The sequence below is a fragment of the Lepisosteus oculatus genome, chromosome 14, assembly GCF_040954835.1.
Source record: "Lepisosteus oculatus isolate fLepOcu1 chromosome 14, fLepOcu1.hap2, whole genome shotgun sequence".
NCBI classification, from domain to species: domain Eukaryota; kingdom Metazoa; phylum Chordata; class Actinopteri; order Semionotiformes; family Lepisosteidae; genus Lepisosteus; species Lepisosteus oculatus.
The window spans coordinates 34,085,990-34,111,276 of NC_090709.1; the positions used below are offsets into that span (position 1 = coordinate 34,085,990).

At 40.4% G+C, this 25,287-nt stretch overlaps 1 protein-coding gene and 1 non-coding gene across 2 annotated transcripts in view; both read left to right on the forward strand.

Annotated features, from left to right (window-relative positions):
• LOC138242559 (interferon-induced very large GTPase 1-like) overlaps nt 1-25,287 on the forward strand; it is a 173,569-nt gene that overhangs the window by 31,787 nt on the left and 116,495 nt on the right. The gene's annotated exons all lie outside the window — the stretch shown is intronic.
• trnat-cgu (transfer RNA threonine (anticodon CGU)) lies at nt 700-771 on the forward strand. Its single transcript has one exon. It is a non-coding gene; the product is annotated as a tRNA-Thr (tRNA).

A 25,287-nucleotide genomic window follows, 5' to 3' on the forward strand; every position in this document is an offset into this window, starting at 1 on the left:
CATGATGGGCAGGAAGATTCATGAACTATTAGATGTGATTAGCAGAAAGTCAACTATAAATAGACTTTGTGCATTAAGAACTGTTTGTGTTGCCTGTAATCTAGGTAAGATTTTCGGTAAGGTATGCATTCAAATGTGAAAGACTATAATAATATAAAACCAGGAGAAGACTTATTAAAACATACTGTTTTCCTTGCGGTTTCTAATGTATTTTATTAAATGGGGGCTTTGTGAAATCAACTTTTAGCCTCTTGGAATGCAGTCACTCTCCCCGGTCTAAATACCATTATGTAAAATTAGGAAGCAGCAGTATTTTGATAAAGTGCGGTGTTCCTTTATCACAGTAACACAACAGTAAACAGTAAACGCTCAGGTGTTTATAATTACTCGGGAGCAGATCACCCTCAATCTAGAAAAAACCTTTCACAGCGATATTTGAATCGAGCCCCATAGCGTTAAGAAAGCTAAATTACACAAAGCTCATATGACATTGGGAGTCACTGTACCCTATCACGTCCTGCTTGCACTGTCCTACTAAAAGATTAGAGGGATCAGAAAGGACACAAACAACCCATGAATCAACGATTTTGAACTTAAGGGTCGCAAGCTCTACCGACTGCGCCTCTTGTTCCTCTATTACAACAGTAAAATTACTAGGGTTGATTCAACATATAGTAAGCTGACCCCGCTCCCAGCGACGGCACGGTGGCCAAGTGGTAAGGCGTCGGTCTCGTAAACCGAAAATCGCGGGTCCGAATCCCGTCTGTGCCTCTTTCATTCACCGCCACGTTCCTTTATCCAAGTCTACAAGTAACATGGAAACGTCTCCTCTTGTTACTCTTTCTGTGGAAGCGCACAGTTTCCTGTTAAAGCCAGAACGTATTGCGGAAGTCTAATATATGAAATTTGTTAAGAACTTGATTGTCTTTTCACAGAGAAAAACGAGAAAACCTTTTTTTCAGAAGTGGGATTCGAACAAAAAACCCGAGGGGAAACTGTGACCTGAACGCAACGCCTTAGACCCCCAGCCAACTCGCCGGTGGCTTTTATATTGAATTATATGTAATTTATTTATTTCTACTCGTTGATAAGAAAAAAAGTGAAATCTCTTTTTTTTCATGTGGAAAACTAGCACAAGCAAATGTAAAGTTCAGAGCAGCGCTCAATAAAAACGATCAGAAACCGAAAGCGCGAATTATGCAGATCAGTACATTCCCATACCAGTTGTTCTGCAGAAGAAATAAAAATAACCGAACTCAAAGACGTTGTATTGCATATTTCTAATTGGTTTATTTTCCTGATTGCAATGTATTGTGAAGCATAAAAGCCAGCTGCATCAATCTCTATTACGCGTCATTTCTAAAGGCGTTTCAAATAGCAGCCAGTGCAGTATTAACGCTTTTGGAGCATGTATTACATTGTAAATAATCTTATTTAAATAAGTTTAAATTCGCACACTGTTATTTAGACAGCGCAAACCTGTCTGACCTCATACAACTTTCTGTGCCCGCTGAGTAGATCTTAAAGCAGCTGCAGCCAAAGTACCCGTAATGGCAACACAGTGCTTTGAGTTCGGCTTTTCTTATTTCTTCTGCAGAACCACCGGCATCGGAATATACTGATCCGCATAAGAAGCGCTTTCGGCTTTGATGGTTTTTATTGAGCGCTGCTCTTAACTTTACATTTGCTCAGGCTAGTTTTCCCCATGAAAAAAATACATTTCCCAAATTACACGATTTCACTTTTTTTCCTATCAACAAGTAGAAATAAATAAAACATATAATGCAATATAAGAGCCACAGACAGGATGCCTGGTGGTCTAAGGCGTTGCATTGAGGTCGCAGTTTCCCCTGGAGACGTTTGTTCAAATCGTACTTCCGACAAAGAGCCTCTCTCGTTAGAGTAGAAACGACAGAATCTCTAAGTAGAAAACATTTCCACAGCATGTCGCATTTCACGTGTTTAATGTTATTTGTCTTAGTGGCTGTTTCGGTGAATGATGGCTCTCTTTTCTTGCAGGGTGACGGCAAACTTCTTCAGAGAGGGAGTCTCCCACGCACGGCTTTTCTTTATCAGGACCGAAGGTAACAGAGACAGACTTCAAACTCAAATGAATTACTTCTTGAGCATTTATGACCGGTAAAAAGCTGAGAGCAGAAGAAAACGTCATTGGAAATGAAGAAATGTCTGCTGACAGTAATCAGAGCTCACGCTCAACTGCGGACAACCGCTCCTTGTTAGTACAGTGTTGAGTACCCCCGCTTGTCGCGCGGAAGACCGGGGTAAGTTTCGGTGACAGGGTGCTGGTTTAATTTTTTAACAACCTGACTTCAGTTAAAAACTGTGTACTATTTACTAAGTTTCAGACTACTTATTGCGGTAGAATATGGAGATCATATCTAGCTCTGAGCTCAACTGCAACAAGAAGTCGTGCTTAACAAAGTCAGAGCCCAGCTGAACGTGTGCTCAGTGTAGTGCCCAGGACTCAGGAGCATTGTTGTGGTTCTAATTAGCACGAACTGCAGGGGCTCTGAATCAGAGCATTTCAATTTATCTGTTCAGTAAATTAAAATGCAAGACACCTTAAAATGGGATTATTACTTTGTCTCTGTCCCGTTTGTATATAATCGAATGTTTAAAAGATACCAGTAAGGACACACAACTACTAATGGGATACTTTTTGGAAATAATCCCAAAACAAGCACGTGCGGCAGCTGGTAAACCCCTGTGATAATATTTACAGTGACAAAACACTTTGAAGATTTGCAATCTATTTAAATATGGATTTACTAAATTTCAGTTCTCCGGCATAACTGAACTCTCACTGTCGCATACTAAAGGCTTTACATGCATTAGCTGTGTTACAGATTCTAATAAACACAGAATGAAACTTAGTTTTGTTCCTCATGGTGATCCTCTTGTAGATCCAAATGAAATGTTTAATATGATCCCCCAAGAAAAAAAAGGAGTCCATTTCTGAATAATTGATACCCCATCAAACATTTTTTAATATCCCTGCAAGTTTATACAGAGAATGCTGGTTCGCGGCTTAAATTCAAATTAAAAAAAAGGAAACGAGTTGGAAACTATGTCAATCTGGGATTTAAATCACCCAGAACATTTCACTACATTGGGCAGTATGTGACAGAGAGCAGCTCCTGACATCCCTTTGATAGATCAGTTAGTAAAGTGGAGGACTGTAGTGGGTAATAGCAGGGAATCCTTAGGTTGCTGGTTCAATTCCGGCTCAAAGGATGGCACCTTTTGTGTACTTTGTTTAATCAAAGAGTTAAAATAGTGAATCTGTTTCATTCATGCGTTGAACAAAAGCTCAATAAACGACGAAGCAGAGGCTCCTGTTCTGAATTCACCTCACGTCTGATTGTCTTGTTTTGGTCAAGATCTGATCTTTGAATTAAGGGACTACACTGTCTGCTTTTTAATTAAAAAATACATACAAATGTCAAGTTTTTTGTAGATATAAAGGTGTTCTCTGTTTTCAAAGGATAGCTACTTAATTGGCTTTATGATTTGGTATTGATTTTGTATTGTTGTATTATTAAGTTTGTGCTTTCTGTGTTTTTATCGTATTGTGAACTACTTTTTTAAACAAATGCTTACAAAGGCAGACACGGCACACATCTGTTTATACCAGCGGTGAATTGTACATTTTTATTAAGTACAATCTACTGTGCACTTTTGGGAGTATAACAGGTTCGATATAAAGTGGCAAAAATATAAAAGGGAAAAATACCCCAGACTGCGTGTAAAGGCTTCGTTGTGACTGTTGTTTTATTTTTAGATAAAGATGGCGTACTGTGCACAAAATGTTGCAGAAACACAATCTTATATTTTAATAACTATTATTTTAATAATTTGATAAGTATGAGGTCCCGGATCCAAATCTTCAGTCCTGATATTTTTAAAAATGATATCTTCCCTTCCTCTCGTTGAAGTCACACGATGTGAACAATTGTTTTTTTTTCACGTTGCGATCCAAAGAGCCTCAGATGCACAGTCTAACAGTAACCAAACCAGGATGGATTCTGCTGGGAGCCGGACTGAGCTCATTCTCACTCCCTGTGCTGAAAACAGAATTATCTCTTCTCCGAACATCGTCTACAGCTGCTAGATACTGTTCTGTGTCCTACTGCTCCAGCAATTCCTTTGACCAAAGACAGATCACTTGTGCGCTTTTAACCTTCTTGCAGCTACAGGCGAGACTGAAGCTGGAGATGTGAAGGCACCCGCTGGTGCATGTTCTCCAAATTTCACAATCGCGACAGACTTCTCTTTTTTTTAAAAAGTAGATATAGCCCTGAAAAAAGCATTAGCTTTATCAGTTTTTACATTATTCAAACATGATATTTTTATTGCATTTTACATAATAATAATAATAATTATAATTATTATTGTTTTAACTTATATAGCGCTTTTCTGGACACTCCACTCAAAGCCCTTTACAGGTAATGGGGACTCCCCTCCACCACCACCAATGTGTAGCCCCACCTGGATGATGCAACTGCAGCCATAGTGCGCCAGAACGCTCACCACACATCAGCTATTAGTGGGAAGGAGAGCAGAGGGATGAAGTCAGTTCAGAGATGGGGATTATTAGGAGGCCATGACTGGTAAGGGTCAATGGGAAATTTGGCCAGGATGCCGGGGTTACACCCCTACTCTTTCAAGAGACGACCTGGGATTTTTAATGACCACAGAGTCAGGACCTCGGTTTTACGTCTCAGCCGAAGGACGGCACCTGTTTACAGTTTAGTGTCCCCGTCATAATACTGGGGCATTAGAACCAACACAGACCCGCCCAGTGACAGAAACCAGACAGTATCGTGTGTCGGGCTCGGCTGCGAGCAGGACAATGACGTCACGGGGACAAAGTAGAGAAAATCAAAACGGTTCTATAAAAGACCTGTGTCAGCTGTCGGTTCGCAGTCTGGACTCTAAATCCACCGATCCGATTTCAAATCTCTCTAACACCTGAGCTACGGCTTCTTTCGAGTAGTTATTCAGGAGAACATTATGTTAATCATATAGATGAAGCGTTTAATATATTCAGGTGGGTAGCTACGTCAGCATTCGTATCTGCAAAGGAACAAGTAATACTGTAGGTTTATTCCACGCTGAAAAGAGAAGAGAGAAAACAAACCTGAAGAAGGTTTCACAGCTATGTTTTCTCTCTTCTCTTTTCAGCATGGAATAAACCTATTCCCAGTGGGCAGTGATTCGTCGAATATACGTATATATATATATCGTCGAATATACGTATATTCATGGTGAAATACGGCTATACGTATATATACGTCGCCGCGACGTATAATCAATGTCGAATTGCAACTGTAAAATCGATGACATTAATAAACGCATATATAATGTTGAAAACACATCTAACACAGTGCCTGAGGCTTTTTACTGTATATATCGTGTGTGCCGAAACTAGGAGTATACGGCACTCTGCACAGTGTACGAAGTAAATTATTTTCGCAGTAATTAATTAATTTATTATATTTATTACTATATTTAGTATACACGTGTAAATAAATTAATTACTGCGAAAATAATTTACTTCGTACACTGTGCAGAGTGCCGTATACTCCTAGTTTTAAAACTGACAAAAATGTAGAAAACACGTTTCTCACTTAGAAATTTAAGATGGGGGTGGGGTATTACTAGTAGCGGCACTGAACTCACCATGGTGCAATTCATTTACGTGACGGGCTAGTGGTTTAATGGATAACGCGTCTTATTTCGGTTTACAAGATTATTGATTCGACTTCTTCCGGGGTTGTGTGATTTAAATCAGGCTCCTCAGAAATAGATGTCCGGTATGTAAATGAACTGCACCTGAAAGCAAACGTTGGGTCTGGGTTCCTTTCTTTCCTGCATGAAATAGCAAATCATTACAAAAAAAGACACCAACTAATGTCCAATAGCGTTAGTCATTTAAGTAAACATGAATATACTGTAAGGTCTTGGTACATAGGAGTGGATTTCAACCACAATTAAAAAAGGGCGAATTATAATTACAGGCTTCAGACACGTTTTCATACAAAAGTGACCAAACACTCCCTAACTTTCAGGTTTGCTTGAACCTGTAACAAAAACATGGTCTGAAACTTCCATTCTGATGTTACTGTCTCTAAAGTCGGACATGATGTTACGCAGATGGGCAGTTTTCTCTCGTCGTGTTCAAGATTATTCGCTGCATAAGCTCCTTATTGCGTGTTCTGTACTGCTCTGTTATTTTGTTCAGATTACCTAAGTGGTGTACAGATAAAACCCAACCGCGTGGTGTAATTTCCGGGTTTGGCACCAGCAGCACCTGCAAACACATCAGCTGACCTCAACATGACTTGAACTCACAACTTTCTGATCTGAAGTTAGACATGCTACCATTGCGCCACGAGGTCACACATTAATTCCCCCAAAGAGAACAATCAGCGTCCCTGAAAAATATTTTTTTCATTCTCTTCCGTGAGGAGCGCCGCTCTTCAAAAGAGGGTCTCTTCTTCCCAGACCACAGATTATTCTTTCCGCCCGTCTCTCTCACAGAGAGCAGACACACCGTCTCCACTGATGTGTTTACTACATCTATAGATCTGACCCCCTACAGCCCCTTTATACAGCCCCGATATTCGATATTCCCCGATAAAGAACAAAAAATATTCCTGGATAGGATATTTACCACCAGCCTCGTGAACATCTCATCTTGACCTCTTCCAGGAGGAGCACAATTAACACAGAATCCTCTCTCCATTTAGCAAATAACACAAAACACTGTTTACCTGTCAAGACAGAAAACCAGGCTGCTCCAGGTGAGGCTTAAACTCACAACCTCGGCATGACTCCACTGATGATGTCATTTTACATGGCCTGAACCAGGAAAGAGTTTGGAAGTCAAGAAGTTATGGTGTTGTTTTAATACTTGCCTACTCATTTAATTTTTCGGTCAAATCTTTTATTTGCGAGTTCTTTCAATTGATGTTAATCCTTGTCCCGATGCACGATTCTGGGCCATGGTGCATCTTGAATAATGTTCTTATAGGCTTCAGTTTGGAAAAGTGCGCTCTTCAGAAGCTACCCGAAACCGGTAATTGTTATGTAACACTTAATGCAAAAGCAACGTTCGGGTTTGAAAAAGAATATTACTTGCTATGAATACAAACACTGTTACAGGAGGCGTGATAGGGCTATTTTAACTTAGATCATCAATTCATCTTACATTTCTTCTCCATCTATATCAACAGTGTAATCGCTACTGAGCGCTAAAGGCAGGTCCTGGCAATACAATCTTCTTTAGAAAACATTTTAAAAACTATTTCCACTACCATCTTTAAAGTAAAAGATACCGATTGCACACAACTAATAAAATATTTTTTCCAGGGACGTTGTAGCTAGATGCAAATTACAATCGAAAATGCATCAGCTTTAAAATTTTCTTTTGGATCCAGAGGATGATCAGCATGAGCCATCAAAGAGCCTGTAGCTACAAGAAGGTTAAAAGCACACAAGTGATCTGTCTTTGGTCAAAGGAATTGCTGGAGCAGTAGGACGCAGAGCAATATCTAGCAGCTGTAGACGATGTTCGGAGAAGAGATAATTCTGTTTTCAGCACAGGGAGTGAGAATGAGCTCAGTATGGCCTCCAGCAGAATCCATTCTGGTTTGGTTTCTGTCAGACTGTGTGTCTGAGGCTCTTTGGATCGCAACGTGAAAAAAAAAGAACAAAAAACATTTGCTCACATCTTGTGATTTCCAAGAGAGGAAGAGAAGATATCACTTTAAAAAAAATCAGAACTGAAGATTTGGATCCTGGACCTCATACTTGTCAAATGATTAAAATAATAATTATGAAAATATCAGGTTGTGTTTCTGCAACATATCGTGCACAGTACGCCATTTTTTTCTAAAAATACAGTAGATTGTACTTAATAAAAATGTACAATTCACCGCTGGTATAAACAGATGTGTGCTGTGTTTGCCTTTGTAAGCATTTGTTTAAAAAAGTAGTTCACAATACGATGGAAAACACAGAAAGCACAAACTTAATAATATAACGATACAAAATCAATACCAAATCATAAAGCCAATTAAGTACCTATCCTTTGAAAACAGTGACATTTGTATATACTTTTGAATTACAAATCAGACAGAGTAGTCCCTTAATTCAAAGATCAGATCTTGGCCTAAACAAGACAATCAGATGTTAGCTGAATTCAGAACAAGAGCCTCTGCTTCATCGTTTATTGAGCTTTTGATCAACGTCTGAGTGAAAAAGATTCGCTATTTTAACTCTTTGATTAAAGTTCACAAAAAGCACCTTCCTTCCAGCTGGAGTCAAAACAGCGACTTAAGGATTCCTTACTGTTCCCACTACAGTTTTCCGCTCTACCAACTGAGCTGTCAAACGGATCTAAAGAACTCCACTCTGGCACATACTACCCAAAGTAGTGAAATATTCTGGGTGATTAAATTCCAGTTCGACATCAAGTTTCCAACTTGTTTCCTTAGTCTTGGTTACCTTGAATTTAAGCCACAAACCAGGATTCTACTTTATAAACTTCCGGGGATGTTACAAAATGTTTGATGGGGCATCAATCATTACAGGCGGAAATTCACTCCTTTTTTTTTCTTGAGGCATCATATTAAACATTTCATTTGGATCGAGAAGAGGATCACCATGAGAAACAGAACAAACTGTTTGATTCCGTCTTTATTGGGGAGCTGTATCACAGCTAATGCATGTAAAGCCTTCAGTATGCGATAGTGAGAGTTCAGTTATGCCAGGGAGTGGGAGTGAAGAGAACTGAACTGAAATTTAGTAAATTCATATTTAAATAGAGTGCAAATCATCAAAGTGTTCTGTCATTTAAAACTTATTACAACACTACCAAGAGTGGGGATTGAACCCACGTGGACACTGTGCCCTGTCACAGAAACATACCCTGGTCTCCCGCGCAACAAGCAGGGGTACTCAGCACTACACTAACAAGGAGCGCTTGTCCGGTGCTCTGTTTACGGTCAGCAGTCATTTCCTCTTTTCCAAAGACATTTTCGCCTGCTCTCAGTAATTAATGTCGGTTTGAAGTCTGTTCCTTTTGTCTCCGCTCTTGACGAAGAGCCTTACGTAGGAGACTCCCTTTCTCAAGAAGTTTGCCATCACCCTGCAAGAGAGAAGAGCCATCAACCACCGAGGCAACCACTAAGACACTTAACATTAAACACATGAAATGTGAGATGTTTTCTACTTAGGGATGTTATCGTTTCTACTCTAACTTCTTTGTCAGAAGTGGGATTTGAACAAACATCTCTAGGGGAAACTACAACCTGAACGCAACGCCTTGGACCACCAGCCATCCTGCATGTGGCTCTTAAATGGAACGATATGTTTTATTTATTTCTACTTGATGATAAGGGAAAAAAAAGTTAAATGTAATTAAGGAAATGTCTTTTTTCATGGGGAAAACAAGCCTGAGCAAATGTAAAGTTTAGAGCAGCGCTCAATAAAAACTATCTGAAACAGGTAGCGCTTCTTATGCGGATCAGTATATTCCGATACCAGTGGTTCTGCAGAAGAAATAAGAAAAGCTGAACTCCAAGCACTGTGTTGCCATTACTGCTACTCTGGCTGAAGCTGCTTTAAGATCTACTCAGCGGGCACAGAATGTTGTATGAGGTCAGACTGGTTTGCAATGTCTAAATAACAGTATGCGAATTTAAGCTTATTTAAATAAGAGTATTTAGAACATAATACATGCTCCAAAAGCGTTAATCCTTCACTGGCTGCTATTTGAAACGCCTTCATAAATGACACGTAATAGAGATTTATGCAGCTAGATTTTATGCTTCACCATACATTGCAGTCAGGAAAATAAATCAATTTTCTTTAACACCTCTGGATAAAGTTCTTCTGTGGAGCAGGTTTCAGACCTCTGCATACAGCGCCCTTGATGTCATTTTATTTTTACAGCAGCAACCATCCTGAAAGTTTTTTTAAAATATTTCTTATTTGAACAACAAAAATACATATAATACAAAAAAGAGCACATATGACGTATCAACAACATCGTCAGGGGCACGTGCTATAATCCAATTACACTTTCTGAAAAATCTACTGTCCATGCAAATGTACATGCTAATCTACAGGGTTCTTTTCTGCACTGAGCTGCAATTGTTTACAATTGGAGTTTTTATGTTTCGTATGATTTAGCGACTTTTTTACAACATGTAAAAAAAACAGCACACCTAAATGACAAAGCCTTAGAGCTACAGAGAAAAACAAATTGCATTTAAAGTAATTTTAAAGGCTCGAGATAACATTGCACTATAAACGCAAATGTTTGTCTTCTTTGTCGCACTTACGTTTTGTTGCTTTAGCAAATTTCATGCAGTTTATTTCTGACACAAGACATAACAAGCTTGTGTATTTATGACAAAAAAGCAGGGAAACAATTTTCATTGACCTTGAAACTAAAATTGTTAAAAAGTAAGTTAAATGCACATATAGTAAATATATTTTCTCATATAACGGTATGTTTTTTTGTCTAAGAATCCTTCATGAATGGTTTAACAGACACTTTGCATGATTAAAAAAAATATTTACGAATTTTTACGTTTTATACAATAAAGTTTTATTGTGAACATGAGCCCTGTTTATCGATATCACCAATACAGTTCTGGATTTTATTCTGCCTTCCTACGCACATATGAATTTTCTTTCACACAACAGCTCGCATGTGTGGTAGCGTATTTGCGCCAGTGAGAAAAAGAATGATGTTGGCTTTTAAATGATGAACCGTTTGCGTTTATACAAAATGACAAAATGTTGTCGCAGACATTGGGACATACTCTGTTTAAACACCTGTCGTTTTCTCTAATATTGGCTCCTGTGCTTCGGTCCATTTGAGAGAGGAGAAGACACTGAAAAAGTCCTGTGAAAGTCGATTTTGCACCTGCGCCAGTGCTGTAGTGGTATCATACAGACGCCCATCCAAATCCATCACACGCTGGAAGCTCTGGAAGGCAACGTAAAATATTGCTCTGTCCGTTGGTGGATTAGGTATGCACGTTTTTTTTTTTCAATGTAAAATGCAATGTAAAAAGATCAAATTACATTCAAAATCGATTAATGTAAAAACCGATAAAGCTAATGTTTTTATCTAGTTATATATTTCTATATCTAGTTCTTCAAAGGTCTTTTTTTTAAAAAAAATGTTTATCGCGATTGTGAAAGTTAGAGAAGGTGTACCAGCGGTTGCCTTCATATCGCCAGCTTCGGTATCGTATGTAGCTGCGAGAAAGTTAAAAGCGCACAAGTGATCTGTCTTTCGTCAAAATATTTGCTGGAGCAGCAGGACGCAGAGTACCATCCAGCAGCTGTAGATGGTGCCCGGGGAAGAGCTGATTCTCTTTTCAGCACAGGGAGTGAGAATGAGCTCAGTCCGGCTCCCAACAGAATCCATTCTGGTTCGGTTACTGTCAGACTGTGCGTCTGAGGCTCTTTGGATCACAACGTGAAAAAAACAAACAAAAACAATTGCTCACATCGTGTGATTTCCACTAGAGGAAGAGAAGATATCACCTTTAAAAAAATTAGAACTTAATATTTGGATCCGAGAGCACTTGGTGGTGGTGGAGGGGAGACCCCATTACCTGTAAAGCGCTTTGAGTGGAGTGTCCAGGAAGTGTAAGCAATTATTATTATTATTATTATTATTATTATGATACATTATTAAAATATCAGATTGTGTTTCTGTAACATTTCGTGCACAGTACGCCATATTTAACAAGAGAACAACAGTCTCAACGAGACCTTTACACACAGTCTGGGGTATTTTCCCCCTTTATATTTTTGCCACTTTATATCGAACCTATTATACTCCCGGTAGTGCACCGGGGTAAAGTTAGCTTGAAGTTCGAAAACGATTTTGGCACGCCTGTAGCGTTTACACGAAACCTCTTAGAATCGCGAGAATACTTGCTTTGTGTATAAAATACATTGTGAATGCTTTCTCAGCCTTTACTTTTTCATTTTTATGACATTTTTTTGACCAAGCACGAATATTCTTTTGTCCATATCTTCGCAATGGAAGCACAGAACGCCTTCAAACCAAATGCATTTTAAAGACCACGACATGTGGATATTTCCACAGCCTCTACATCAAAGTGTCAGTGAGCTAATTATCTTTTTTTAAACCTCCGGTTTTTCATCGATGCATAATTACGCGCGAACTGGAACCCGGGGGACCGCTGTGTGCACACGTTCACAACACGAGAAATACTGTTCAATACGGCTTCGTGCGAAAAACCCGTATATGACCATAGGAAGCAGAACAGCGCAGTCTCCCATTACCCAGACTGTAAGCACGGGAATAAAGCTTTGTTTGATTTCTGAAACCCTTCCTTTACGCCCTGTTTTCATTCAGGTAAGGGTCAACTATTTTGAAAATACTACTGACAGCAGGAAGATTAAAATATTCTTTACTCAGCAGCTTATTAAAAACAGCTCCCATTATGTTCATACCGACTTTTTACACAGAACACTGACACAGCTTTGCATTCTGAATCTCTTTTTCTCATGCTTTTATTTAATATGGCACAATGCACTGGGATAGGGGGATTCTGTTCACAAACCAATAGCATTTAAACCACAGCACCCACAATGCTGCAAGTGTTTTGCACACTAAGCAGGTCCTCTGACTTTTCCCAGCTTTGTTTTGGGTTGTGGAACCTTTCTTTATATTTTTTAGGATTTTCTGAAGATAACACTAAAGGTAATACACTGGGACGGGTGGGTCGTCTTCATGGCTCAATAGCATTTCAAATACAGCACCCACACTGCTGTACCCAAGTGTTTTACACACCAGACAGGCCCCCGAACCTCGTACAACCTTGCTGTGGCTGTGGCCCCTTTCTTTATTTTTTTATGATTTTCTGAAGATAACACTACAGGTAATACACTGGGACAGGTGGGTCATCTTCATGGCTCAATAGCATTTCAAATACAGCACCCACACTGCTGAAACCAAGTGTTTTACACACCAGACAGGCCCCCTAACTTTATATAACCTTGCTGTGGCTGTGGCCCCTTTCTTTATTTTGTAATGATTTTCTGAAGATAACACTACAGGTAATATAGTGCCAAAGGCGGGTCGACTTCATGGCTCAATAGCATTTCAAATACAACAGCCACACTGCTGAAACCAAGTGTTTTACACACCAGACAGCCCCCAGAACCTTATACAACCTTGCTGTGGTTGTGGCCCCTTTCTTTATTTTTTTATGAGTTTTTCAATATGGCACCATTAGACAGGCGGTACATGGGGATAGTACATCGTGCTCTTCACGAGTCAATAGCTCTTCAAGCACAACAGCCACAGTGCTGCAACCAGGTGTTTTACACACCAGACAGCTCCCCTAACCTTATACAACCTCGCTTTGAGTTGTTTAACATTTCTTTCAAATCACTTGGGTTCATCAATCAGTTGATCATTTTTCAGCGTGGAATAAACCTATTACTTGTTCCTTGGAGATTACCATCTGCTGATAAGATATGATCGCTATATTGACCATATACAATTTCTTGCATAAGGAATTCATATTTTGCATACACCGATCCCCCCGGAGTCCCAAGTGATTCTGGTTTTGGAAAGCTAAAGGACAATGAGCTTCACAATACCAGGGGGACAGTGGGTGGTCAAGTCTCCCCTAAACAATGGATCTTGTCAGATTATGATGTCAGCGCATTTAATAATGTTGTTGAACTCTCTTTAGCCCAAATACAGAGGAGCCCAGACCCAGAATGTTACACATACTGACAGAGAGTGATCTCATTATGTGTGTTTGGATTTTAACAACTATTTTTATTGTTTGCTAGAACCAAAACAATCTATGTTAGACATTTTCATCTTCAGCCAAAAATACAAACCTGTGTACGTAGTGTGGTGCAGGTTCTTGTCCCATCCTGCTCTAGGTCCAGGTTGGAGGGTTGCACCGATTCTGAGTCTTGTTAGCTGGAATGGATGGGTTTGGGGGTGTTGATACCAGAGTGGTCCAGGAGGGGGATTCAGGTGTCTCGGGGGCATTCTTGTTTTTCTATGAGTTCAGGTTGATTCTGTTGGTTCTGTCATGAATCTCCCTCACGCAGGCAAGCGCTCCTGCATTCCCTCGAGCTCTCCCCATACCAAACGTGCACATGTCAATCAGTCCTCTACTTAAACCCTCATCTGTCCCCCGGTCATTGCTCATGATTGAGATTCTCTCCCGGAGCTTACCTACTAACTACGCCTTTGCCTTACTATGACTTCTCCCCTGGACCTCGACCCCGCTTTTCCGACAACCGCTTTAGCCACTCGATTTTGTACCTTCACCTGTTTTACGCTTTCTCGGATCCTGACCCCAGCCTGTCTCTTCGTTTACGCCTCTGCCTACCGACGCAACTTCTACGCCTTCCCGGACTCCGACCCCTGCCAGTCCCTCGACTATGCCTTCGCCTGTCGATTCTGTGCCTACGCCTGTACTACGCCTTCCTGGACTCGGGCCCCTGCCTGTTTACTCCGACTACGCCTGCGTCTCGCGCCAACCCTACCAAGGGCACCGCATTGGATCCCTATCCTCAGCAGTCAGCCCCTGCGTGACAGGTTCTGAGTGTCTTGGCTACATCCGTTTGTGTGTATAGATGAAAAAGCTATTGAAGAGCACCCCCACACCCCCCACCCGTCTCGGTGGAAGTTGCCATGTTCAAAAAATCCTAAAAAGATAATTAAAGTTGCACACAACAAAGCATGACTGTGAAAGGTCAGGAGGCCTGCCTAGTGAGCACAACACTTGATTACAGTCAAAAAAAACATTAAAAAATAAAGAAATGTTCCACAACTCAAAGCGAGGTTGTATAAGGTTAGGGGAAATGTCTGGTGTAAAACACCTGGTTGCAGCACTGTGGCTGTTGTGCTTGAAGAGCTATTGACTCATGAATAGCACCCCCCAATCCCCATGTACCGCCTGTCTAATGGTGCCATATTGAAAAACTAAAATTCTTATTAAAAAAATAAATAAAGGGGCCACAATCACAGAAAGGTTGTATAAGTTTAGGGGACCTGTGTGGTGTGTAAAACACTTAGTTTCAGCAGTGTGGGTGCTGTATTTGAAATGCTATTGAGCCATGAAGAAGACCCACCTATCCCAGTGTGTTACCTGTAGTGTTATCTTCAGAAAATCATAAAAAGAAAGGTTCCATAACCCAAAACAAAGCTGGGAATAGTCAGATGACCTGCTTAGTGTGCAAAACACTTACCAGCAGCATTGTGGGTGCTGTGGTTTAAATGCTATTGGTTTGTGAACAGAATACCCCTATCCCAGTGCATTGTGCCACATTAAATAAAAGCAAGAGAAAAAGAGATTCAGAACACAAAGCTGTGTCAGTGTTCTGTGTAAAAAGTCGGTATGAACATCATGGGAGCTGTTTTTAATAAGCTGCTGAGTAAAGAATATTTTAATCTTCCTGCTGTCAGTAGTATTGTGAATATAGTTGACCCTTACCTGAATGAAAACAGGACGTAAAGGAAGGGTTTCAGAAATCAAACAAAGCTTTATTCCCGTGCTTACAGTCTGGGTAATTGGAGACCGCGCTGTTCTGCTTCCTATGGTCATAGGCGGGTTTTTCGCGTGAAGCCGTATTGAACAGTATTTCTCGCTTTGTGAACGTGTGCACACAGCGGTCCCCCGGGTTCCCCGGGTTTTAATTACGCATCGATGAAAAACCGGAGGTTTAAAAAAAGATAATTAGCTCACCGATAGTTTGATGTAAAGGCTGTGGAAATATCCACAAGTCGTGGTCTTTAAAATGCTTTTGGTTTGAAGGCGTTCTGTGCTTCCATTGCGGAGATATGGACAAAAGAATATTCGTGCTTGGTCAAAAAAATGTCATAAAAACGAAAAAGTAAAGGCTGAGAAATCATCCACAATGTATTTTATACACAAAGCAAGTGTTTTTGTAACTCTAAGAGATTTCGTGAAAGCGCTACAGGCGTGCCAAAATCGTTTTCGAACTTCAAGCTAACTTTACCCCGGTCTTTGCTTATGCCCAGCTTTTTTCCACCGCTTCCACTGAACCTCGGAGCTCCGGATTTGTATACGGAATACAAGATATGGATGGAGTCCAACAGATTTTGTTAAATAGCCAGTGGATCTACAGAAGCTCAGGATGCCGTGAGACGTGCTACATTACTGCACTGTATCGGGGCTCCCGTGCAGCGGATTTTCGCCAACCTCCCTGGAGAAAAAGGTACATATGAACAGACTGTAGCTGCCTTAGACGCTTACTTTACACCGCGGAGAAAAGTGGTTTTGGAACGGCAAACATTTAGGCAGAGAACTTAGTCTCAGGACGAATCTGTTGATGCTTTTCTGACTGCACTAAGAGAACTTTCTAAATCTTGTGACTTTGGAGTATTGGAAACTGACATGTTAAGAGATCAACTTGTGGAAAAATGTGCACATACTGTAAGAGACTATAAATTGCTGCAGGAGGAAGGGCTGACATTAGAAAGAGCTCTTACAGTCGCTAGAATTCATGAAGCAGCTCAAGCAGAATCAAGAATGCTTTCTGACCACAGTGACAAAGTGACACTGAACTTTACAAACAAAGTTTACAAACAAAAGCCGAGCAGCAGGACACAGTCATGCTCGAGATATAGAAGAACAGGGGACGGCTGACATTACTTGTTACAGGTGCAGACTAACAATGCACAAAGCAGATGAATGCGGCGCGTGAACAGCAAAATGTCTACACTGTAAGAAAACAGGACATTATGCACACGTCTGCAGAACATCACGTCCGAGTTTAAGGACAGTAACATCAGAGATTGGAAGCTAGGGAGTTTCAGGTCTGTGTTTTTATTATAGGTTCAAGAAAGTCTGAATACCTTTGCAAGAAGTATTTCAGAATCCCACTCAAATCCAATACGAATGCCGCATTAATCTGCATTGTACAATTAGTATACTGTTTGTCCGTTGAATCAAACACGCCTTATGAAGCATTTCTAAAACAGGAGAGATTGTTAGGGAATGCGTCTTCCTGTAAAAATAAAATGACTTCAAGGGCACTATAAGCAGAGGTGTGAAAGCCTGCTCTACAGAAGAACTATAGCCAGAGATGCAAAAGAGGTCGAGATTTCACCACGTGAGAGAAAGCATCTCAGAAAAGGAAGTTGCGGTCGTTTCCATGCGTTATAAAACAACTAGGTCAAACAACAAGAGCTGAAGAGCCACTGTTGAGAGTAACGGGGCCGAGCGCTCTTAGGAGCTGGCTTAAACCTCCAGTCTCTTCAGGAGCACTGCTACAGCGTATCTCCTTGTTAAGTATCCCTTTTAAAGCTTGTCTCTCTTCACACCCACCTTCCGAATGATCGCCTCAGCATTGGGAAGGAACGTGCGCTTGGTACAGCCCCCCACTCCATGGTCTGATCACAAACAGATCGGGTGAGCTGTCAGTCCAGGTTGGAAGTAACGTTCGAAAGCACTAAAAATCTGACTTAGGAACGAGAAGACCATGTTTTTTTAAACGAGTAAACGATAAAATAATATACTGCCTGCAAGACTATGTCAAGTTCAAGTTCAAGTCCAAGTTTATTGTCATTATACTCATACACAGGTATATGGTATAACGAAATGCTATTTAGCTAGCTCTCGGACATAAGTAGTACAAAGAAAAAAACACAACAACAATACAATTGTATAACAAAAGAAAGACAGAGACAACAGCTGATGTGCGAAAAACAACAACGGGCAGTGTGCAAAACAACAAAAAAGTAACAGGTTATGTGCAAAAACATGCATCAAAAGAATGAAATAAAGGGATAGAAATGATGGGGAGTGAGCTTTTGACATGTATGGTAGAGGTAGATTTTCGATGTGTGTTTGGGTTTTTGGTAAGAAAGAAGGCACTGTGAGGTTCAGATCATAGGTGAGAGGTGAGAGTGAGAGAGGCTGGAAGTTTAATAGTTTGATAGTGCAGGGGTAAAAACTGTCTCTGAGTCTGGTAGTCCGGACCCGAATGCTCTGGTACCGTTTTCCATGTCATGCTAAACGGCACAAATTGTGTTCGTCCAGTCGTATCAATCATCCTAAAGTTACAGAAAATCGGATGCGACTGGTGCAATCAACATACATTTTTTCAGGATAGTCGAGCGGTTTAAAACAGCAAATTCACAGCTTCGTGTCTTTTAAGCGTTGTGTTTCACTCTCCAAATAGAGGCACGGGTTCAAATCCCACTCCCGACAATCAGGCGTTTTACCCTGACTTTTTTACCTGCTTTTACACTGTTTCAGTCTTGTTGTGGTCGCTGACAATCACAGTACGAGGAAAACGGAGAAACTGCTTAGCAAAAACATAACGGACAGAAAAAAGCTTCGTAAACACGTGAATGTGATTAGCAGCAGTAAGGTATGCATTCAAATGTTTAAGGCTGATTTATAAAAGCAGCAGAAGAAAGGTGCAGCCTTTGTGAGAATTCGCGGGTTTTTATGCTGCTTGGACTTCTTTCAAGCATATGAGGTGACCCCCGTTTTATTTTCATTTTCAAACTTCAGAACCGAATAACAAAAAGGTTTCATGTGTGACAGCATTCCGTTGCAAATACCGTTTCCAGGATGTATTCAGCGACGGGAATGAAATATTTTAGTGCTGGCTCAAATGCGAGGAATTTCAGAAAAACCTGGAAAAGCAACGGTTGCAGTAGATGACATATCTAAAGCGTGTAGTCAGCATGAACAGAACAACGCAATGCTCTGTAAAAACGATCTGAAGCCGCAATTACTCTTTTATCTCGGGCAGTTCATTCCGATGCGATGTTTCCGCAGAATAAATGAAATGCCGAACTCCAAACATGTTGTTGCCATTATTGTTACTCCTGCTGCTGTAGTTTTAAGCTTTAATCAGTGGGTATGTAATGTTGTAAAGGGGCTGGACTACTTTGTTCAGTCCAAATTCCACTATGTGAATTTATGCTTTTTTAATATAAGCATTAACAATACAATGCGTGCTCAAAAACCGTTACTTATAAGCTTAAGAAGCGGCAGTGTTTTGACAAAGTGTGGTATTCGAACAGAAAATGCTGAAGTGTTTAATACTTGCTTGTGAGCAGATCTCCCTCGATTTAGACAAACTCTTGTTCGGCCAATGATTTCAGATCAAAATCTGAATCAAGTGGAAAGAAAGCTGAATTACGCTGGGTACTGGGTATCACTGTTACGCCATCAGGTCATGCTAGGAGGATTGGGGGGATGAAATTGACACAGAGGGACCCAATGTGGGGGCTGAACCCACAGTTCTGAGATTAAGAGATTCTTGCTCTATGGACTGCGCCTATATAACTCTTGTGCTCCAGCAGTAATGTTTCTGGGTGTGGATGAACATGACATAATAGACTGACAGCAGGAACACGTGGCCCACAGGCAGTGACAGTATCGCTATATTTGGTTGCAGTATATTGTGTTGAGAGCAGCAATAACTTTCCTGCAGAGATGGGGGTGCCTTTAAAAAAGCTCTTTCAATCAGACAGAATAACAGGAACTGACCTAAAGTTTCGGCTGTGGATCCATCTCCACATGGGGGAAAGAGACAGTAAAATAGCGATGAAGAAACAGAAAGATTTGTGCTCGCTGCAAAGTAGGAAAGAGGTGGTCAGACACATAAAACAGCTTGGTGATAATTTGCAGCGACAGTTTTATGTTATTTAGTACACGGATTTCTCTTCATGTTCCTTAAGATGTGTAATTTGTATGTTGGTTGTATGAGAACAGTTTCTTCTCAAGTCCTGTCAATTGACAGTGGAGAGCTAGCTGGTGCACATCTTCAAGAAGACTCTCTTTAAGGCAATTACAATTTTCTCGAACAAATCTGTGTCATATATTTTTTAAATAGTTTAGCTAATGAGCAACGAGAGTATAAATGAATTCTCCCAACCTCCATTCGAAGATAAAACTCCATGTGCGAGTCTAAGTTTCCTTGAAGCTACTGATGTTCGTCATTATTGGACATTCCCGGTGATATTGACTAAGGAGCTCAATTTTGACGTGTCGTAGTTCAACATGTGCAAAACACTCGTATCCCCTGCAAATATCGGCAAGGTCAGTGATATTCTCAACAATTTGTGCCATTGCAATTCGTGCAATTCGTGCCATACTTTTTCGAAATGTATTCTGACATGCCAGGATCAGAGGGTCATATTTAAAGAAACTGGTGCATTAAAATTTCTTGTACTTCAGGATTTTGATAGTCTGTTACATTGTCTTTCACACGGCGGTGTCAGAACTGTGAGACATTTTCATAATCGGGGGGAAGGCTGTAGCAATAAGCAGAAAGTGCAATCACCTTTTCCCAGTGTAAGTCCGTGTTGTGGTGAGTTTTTAAAATTGGTTTGCGATTTTCTGAAATATATTCCATACAAAAATATAATTTGGACAGTCGCTATTTGGATATTCCCTTTCAGTGAAGATGTCTACAGTATTCCAGCCGGATTAGTACTGATTGAAGAGAGCCATCTACAGGCGAAAAGTGACATAACATCACAGCAGCACCATTTAAGGTGGAACGAAAAACACGCATAAGAAGCTGGTGAATAAGAAGCTACTGTAACTTCAGCCTCGTAGCAGACCCTGGTAGGCACGCTCAAAATAATCGTCTTTCCCAGTACTTCAGAGTCATATTTAGATCGCTTTACTGTAATTTTATTTGATTGATGGGAGATGTGAAGCCATCGAGCCTGTACTGCGCTTTCACATTGAAATTGAAGCCATTTCTCCTGCTTTCTCTCAGTGTCCGGGCTGCAATTGCGTGTAAAGGAGGCGACTTGAAAATGAAACGTGTAATCACCTTACAGAGGGTCTTCACGACGGGCGGCGTCAGCTAGTTCTCCATTATTGTCAGTTTACTGGACTTCTGAAGAAACCTATCTACAACGAAGATACAAACTGCACAGTTCAAGGCACATGAAGAGAAATCTGTTTGCTGATTGACTCAAAAAATGTCGATACAAATAATCTGCCAGGCTGATTTACTTGTCCGACCACCTCCCTGCGTCCCCCTTTGCTGTTAGCACAATTCTTTCAGTTTCTTTTCTTGTATTTTCCTTGCTATTTTAGTGTTCCCCATGTATAGATGGATCCACAACCGAAACCGTTTTCACCCTGTGTTTCTGCACACCTTGCACAGCTCCAGTGGTGCAATTGGTCAGCACGCGGTACTTATACAACAGTGCACAGCGGAGTTATACCGAGGTTGTGAGTTTAAGCCTCACCTAGTGTCTTTAGCTACTGAAAGCAACTGTTAAGTTTAGATACTATCAGGTATCTGATGAAGATAAATTAACATCAAACGAAGAAGTAAAGGTTTACTTCGAGTCACAATCAAATTAGGCTCCGCAGCTGAAACATTGTGTTTCCTTCTCTTTTCAGCATGGAATAAACCTTGACTTTTTCCTTTGAAGCCCATGCATGCTGACGCAGCTCCCTACTTAAATTACCATCAGCTGTGTATCTCCAGCTGACCTGTACACAAATATATGAGAGAGGTCTACTGAGACGAGAGGAGCACTGAAGACTTGAAAAAGCTCTCGCATTAGACTCTGTGTTTTTGTTGTTCCCCAGATTTGTTTTTAATGTTCTTTTTCTTTTGAAATTGTTGCGTTTGTTTTTTTTTCGTAGTTGTTAGACAACTACCGGGATTTACCTAGGTTCCTGGAAGACTTCTTGTTTTGTGTTTGTTGTATTTTCGGGTTACAACAATTGTTTTTTTCTATTGATAGGACCCCACGCATTACTATGGGAGTAGTTAACATTAGTTCTTACATTGTACAGTACCTGAAATTACCACATAAACTACTACTCTGTTTCCATTTTTTTGACAGGCACAAGTGAAGTTTGTTTTTCCTTGCTGCTGATTGGTAGCTACAATGGGTCAATTGCAATAAACTTATATTCAATAAACTCCGCTGAAATTTGTCAGCAACTCTGTACTAAACCTGTTCTCAATTGCAACAAACCTAAAATAACAGCTGCTGCCCGTTAGATGTTACTGCATTAGGAGTCTAGCTTAAACCACCTCTTCATAGGTTTTAAGCAACTCAGTAGCAGACTAAGCAGAACAATTGATCACATCAGAACTGTCTTGTAATGGAAATAATGTACTCATTAAGTAACAAGGTTATGCACCACTTGCTTGAAAATTATTATTATATTTAACGACAAAAATTTGCAGACACCACAAATATTTATATATATAAATATTAACACGTATTTATTAATAAAAGTGTTATTTATTAATAATTAACTTCCATGTATATCTTTATTAGTAGCTGTATTACAAGTAATGCATAAGTCTTTATTATAGTTAGTTTTCAGTTATCCTGGGGAGGGAAGAGAATGGAAATTAAGGAAATAAAAATTTAAAGGGCTTTTAAGTCTTCAATGTGTTCTGTCATAGCTGTGTGTTGTCATATCTGGGTGTTAATTTAGTATATTTGTTGTATTATTTATTGTGATTTGACACTAAACTTGTTTTTCTCAGGAGAAAGCAGTAATATTTTTTTTTTAGTTTTTTGAGGGTACAGAAAATTGTATTGTACGGCCAAATGTAAGGTTACATTAAGAAACCCTTATTGTTACCTTTTGCAACGTTATTTATTTAAGACGGTTCTTCAGAATAGTGTCCCTTACGTATCTGTGACTGTGGTCCCACAATAACGGTGCTGAAATAGCCGGAATGTGTGGGAAGAAGATGGAGATGGAACAGGAGGCTTATTCAGTCGATAGAAAGGTTGTGTAGGACTGAACACACTACGGTTATGGTACTGGGTTTAAGAGCATTACAATCCTACAGTCTCCTGATCCATAATCAGATGCGTTATCCAGTGTACCACTGGCCCTTGTACCGCATTCCTCAAGTGCACCACTATGAGCTTGCGCCGCTACAATAATAAATCGCCCCAGTCCAAATTTTCTCAATTAGGTGTACGTTTTCTATGTGTATTTAGTTAAACAGTCTTTCATTTTGTCTGTTTTAAAAATTGCATCTCTTTAAAACAGACAAACGAGTTTATGTGTCGCGCTGAAATTCACACATGAGGGAATTCAAACGAAAGAAATCACAGAAAAGATATCGCGCTTAAAAAGAAATCCAGAGTGGAGATGCTGGTGATAGAAAACGATGCATGAGATGCTTTACCTCTGAACTAAACTCGGCTCTTTAATTGTGTTAGGAAGAGTGAATAGCCAACAGTGTACATTTTAAAAATCAAAGCAAGACAATGAGACACGAAGAGAATTCGGAACACGAGCCTCTCCTTCATTGTTTAATGAGCTTTTAATGAACGCCTAAGTGAAAGACAAATTCACTATTTTCACTTTGTGATTAAAAAACACTTTTATCACGTTAAGCACTCCTGATGGTGTCGAATAGTTCTCTTTTCTACCCTCATCATTTGAGGATCCCCAGCTAAAATATCTTTTTAAACTACAACAAAATTGCAATATTTTGAATACTATTTAAGTTTACATAGTCACATTCCCGTGATATTGACTTAGGCGCTCAATTATTAACTTCTTGTAGTTTGACTTGTGCCAAAAGTTTGAAATCTCTGCAACTATCAGGATGCTTAAGGACATCCAAAGAAACCCCATCACATTTAGGGGAGACGGTGTTGAGGTCGGATTAATTTGAAATGCGTCTCTGGGGACTTTTGATTTACCAACGTTATGTTTAACTGAAGGATACGCTGACTGACTGTGCCATAGAAACTAACGCACATCACCTTTCTTCTACATTCACAGGTTTTTGGCTAAAGACAAAAAAATCTTTTTCGTTTCCTTGCCAGCTGGCAGTAATTCCTCTGCACTGACAAAACAGATGAGTATTTTATCTTTTGCAATTTGTATGGATTTTTTTAAAAACAAGTTGCTCCAAAAATTAAATGAACACTTCCATTAAATTTAATGTAGAAGCATGTTGCTGTCCATAATGATAAACTGTGTGGCAAGACAGGCACCACTGGGACTCAACCCCAGGATCTCCTGTTTACTAGGCAGGCGCTTTAACCAACTAAGCCACAGCATTCTCGCATCCTAGCGTTAATCCTGCATCAGCAGGGTCAGCTTGTCGGCACGCCCGTCTCCATTTGGTGGTTTGAGCTGACGTTGCCATAACGTTGCCATTAAATGCGACCGAGAATACTCCAACCAGAGAACTAAGCCATGGCATTGGCATCAGATATCCCTTTTACAGCCACTTGGACACATCTCAATTGCTCTGAGACACCTGCATTCAGTGTGCGCTGAGCCTGCTCGCTGAGCAAGTGACGAGAAATGGCTTATGTCAAAGGAGTTCAATATGCTTTTTATGTTCAATGGGCTGTCCACTACAGCTAACACTGAAGCGCAGCACAGGCTCTGTGGTTTGACATCTCGCAAGGTAAATGTTGAAATTGTAGGTGGAAGAGGAAAATTACCCTTGAGTATGGGGAAAGAGGCCAACTCATGTCCGGAGGGGGATAAAGTGTGTATGGAGGTGGCCTAGTGGTTAAAGCACTCTTCTCTTAGTACATGATACTCTACACAAGTAGGTTTGAACCCCATCCTCCTCGAGGAAGGGCTTTGACACATTTTGACCTTTTTAAACTTGGTGTGCTTTCGTTTCGTTTCTTCGCTCCTGTACTACAGCAATAATATTTCTATAGGTGTATGATCATGGTAGGCTGACAGCAGGAACATGTGGCCCACAAACAGTTACAATATCAGAGGTGTCTGCAGTGTGTTGGTTTGTGAGCAATGATAAAATAACTTGACATGGAAGCAGGTGTGCCTGCATTAATACAGCTCCATTGAGAGGAAAAAGTAACACAAGAACCAACTTAAATTCAACAGCACGTTTCTGCAGCTGAAAACGGAACCTACTCCACGTGATGATTGAGCTCACAACCTTGGTATGACTCCACTACAAAAGCACCACAACCTGACCAATTGCGCTACTGGAGCAGCACAGCACAGTAGCACATTTTCCTCAGTGCACTCAAACAGTGCTTCTTCCCTAGCCTACCAGCTTCAAGACTTTTTTAAATCGATCAAAGATTCATTGGAAAAGGTTTGTCGATGGGTCAGGTGGGAATCACACCCGGATTCACTGCTTGCAAGGCAGCTATGTTCATCATTATACCCAGGACTGGCGCCAGGGGAATGATCTGTAGGGGGGGGTCTGAAATCCTGAGGGGGGCAGTGATATTTTGGT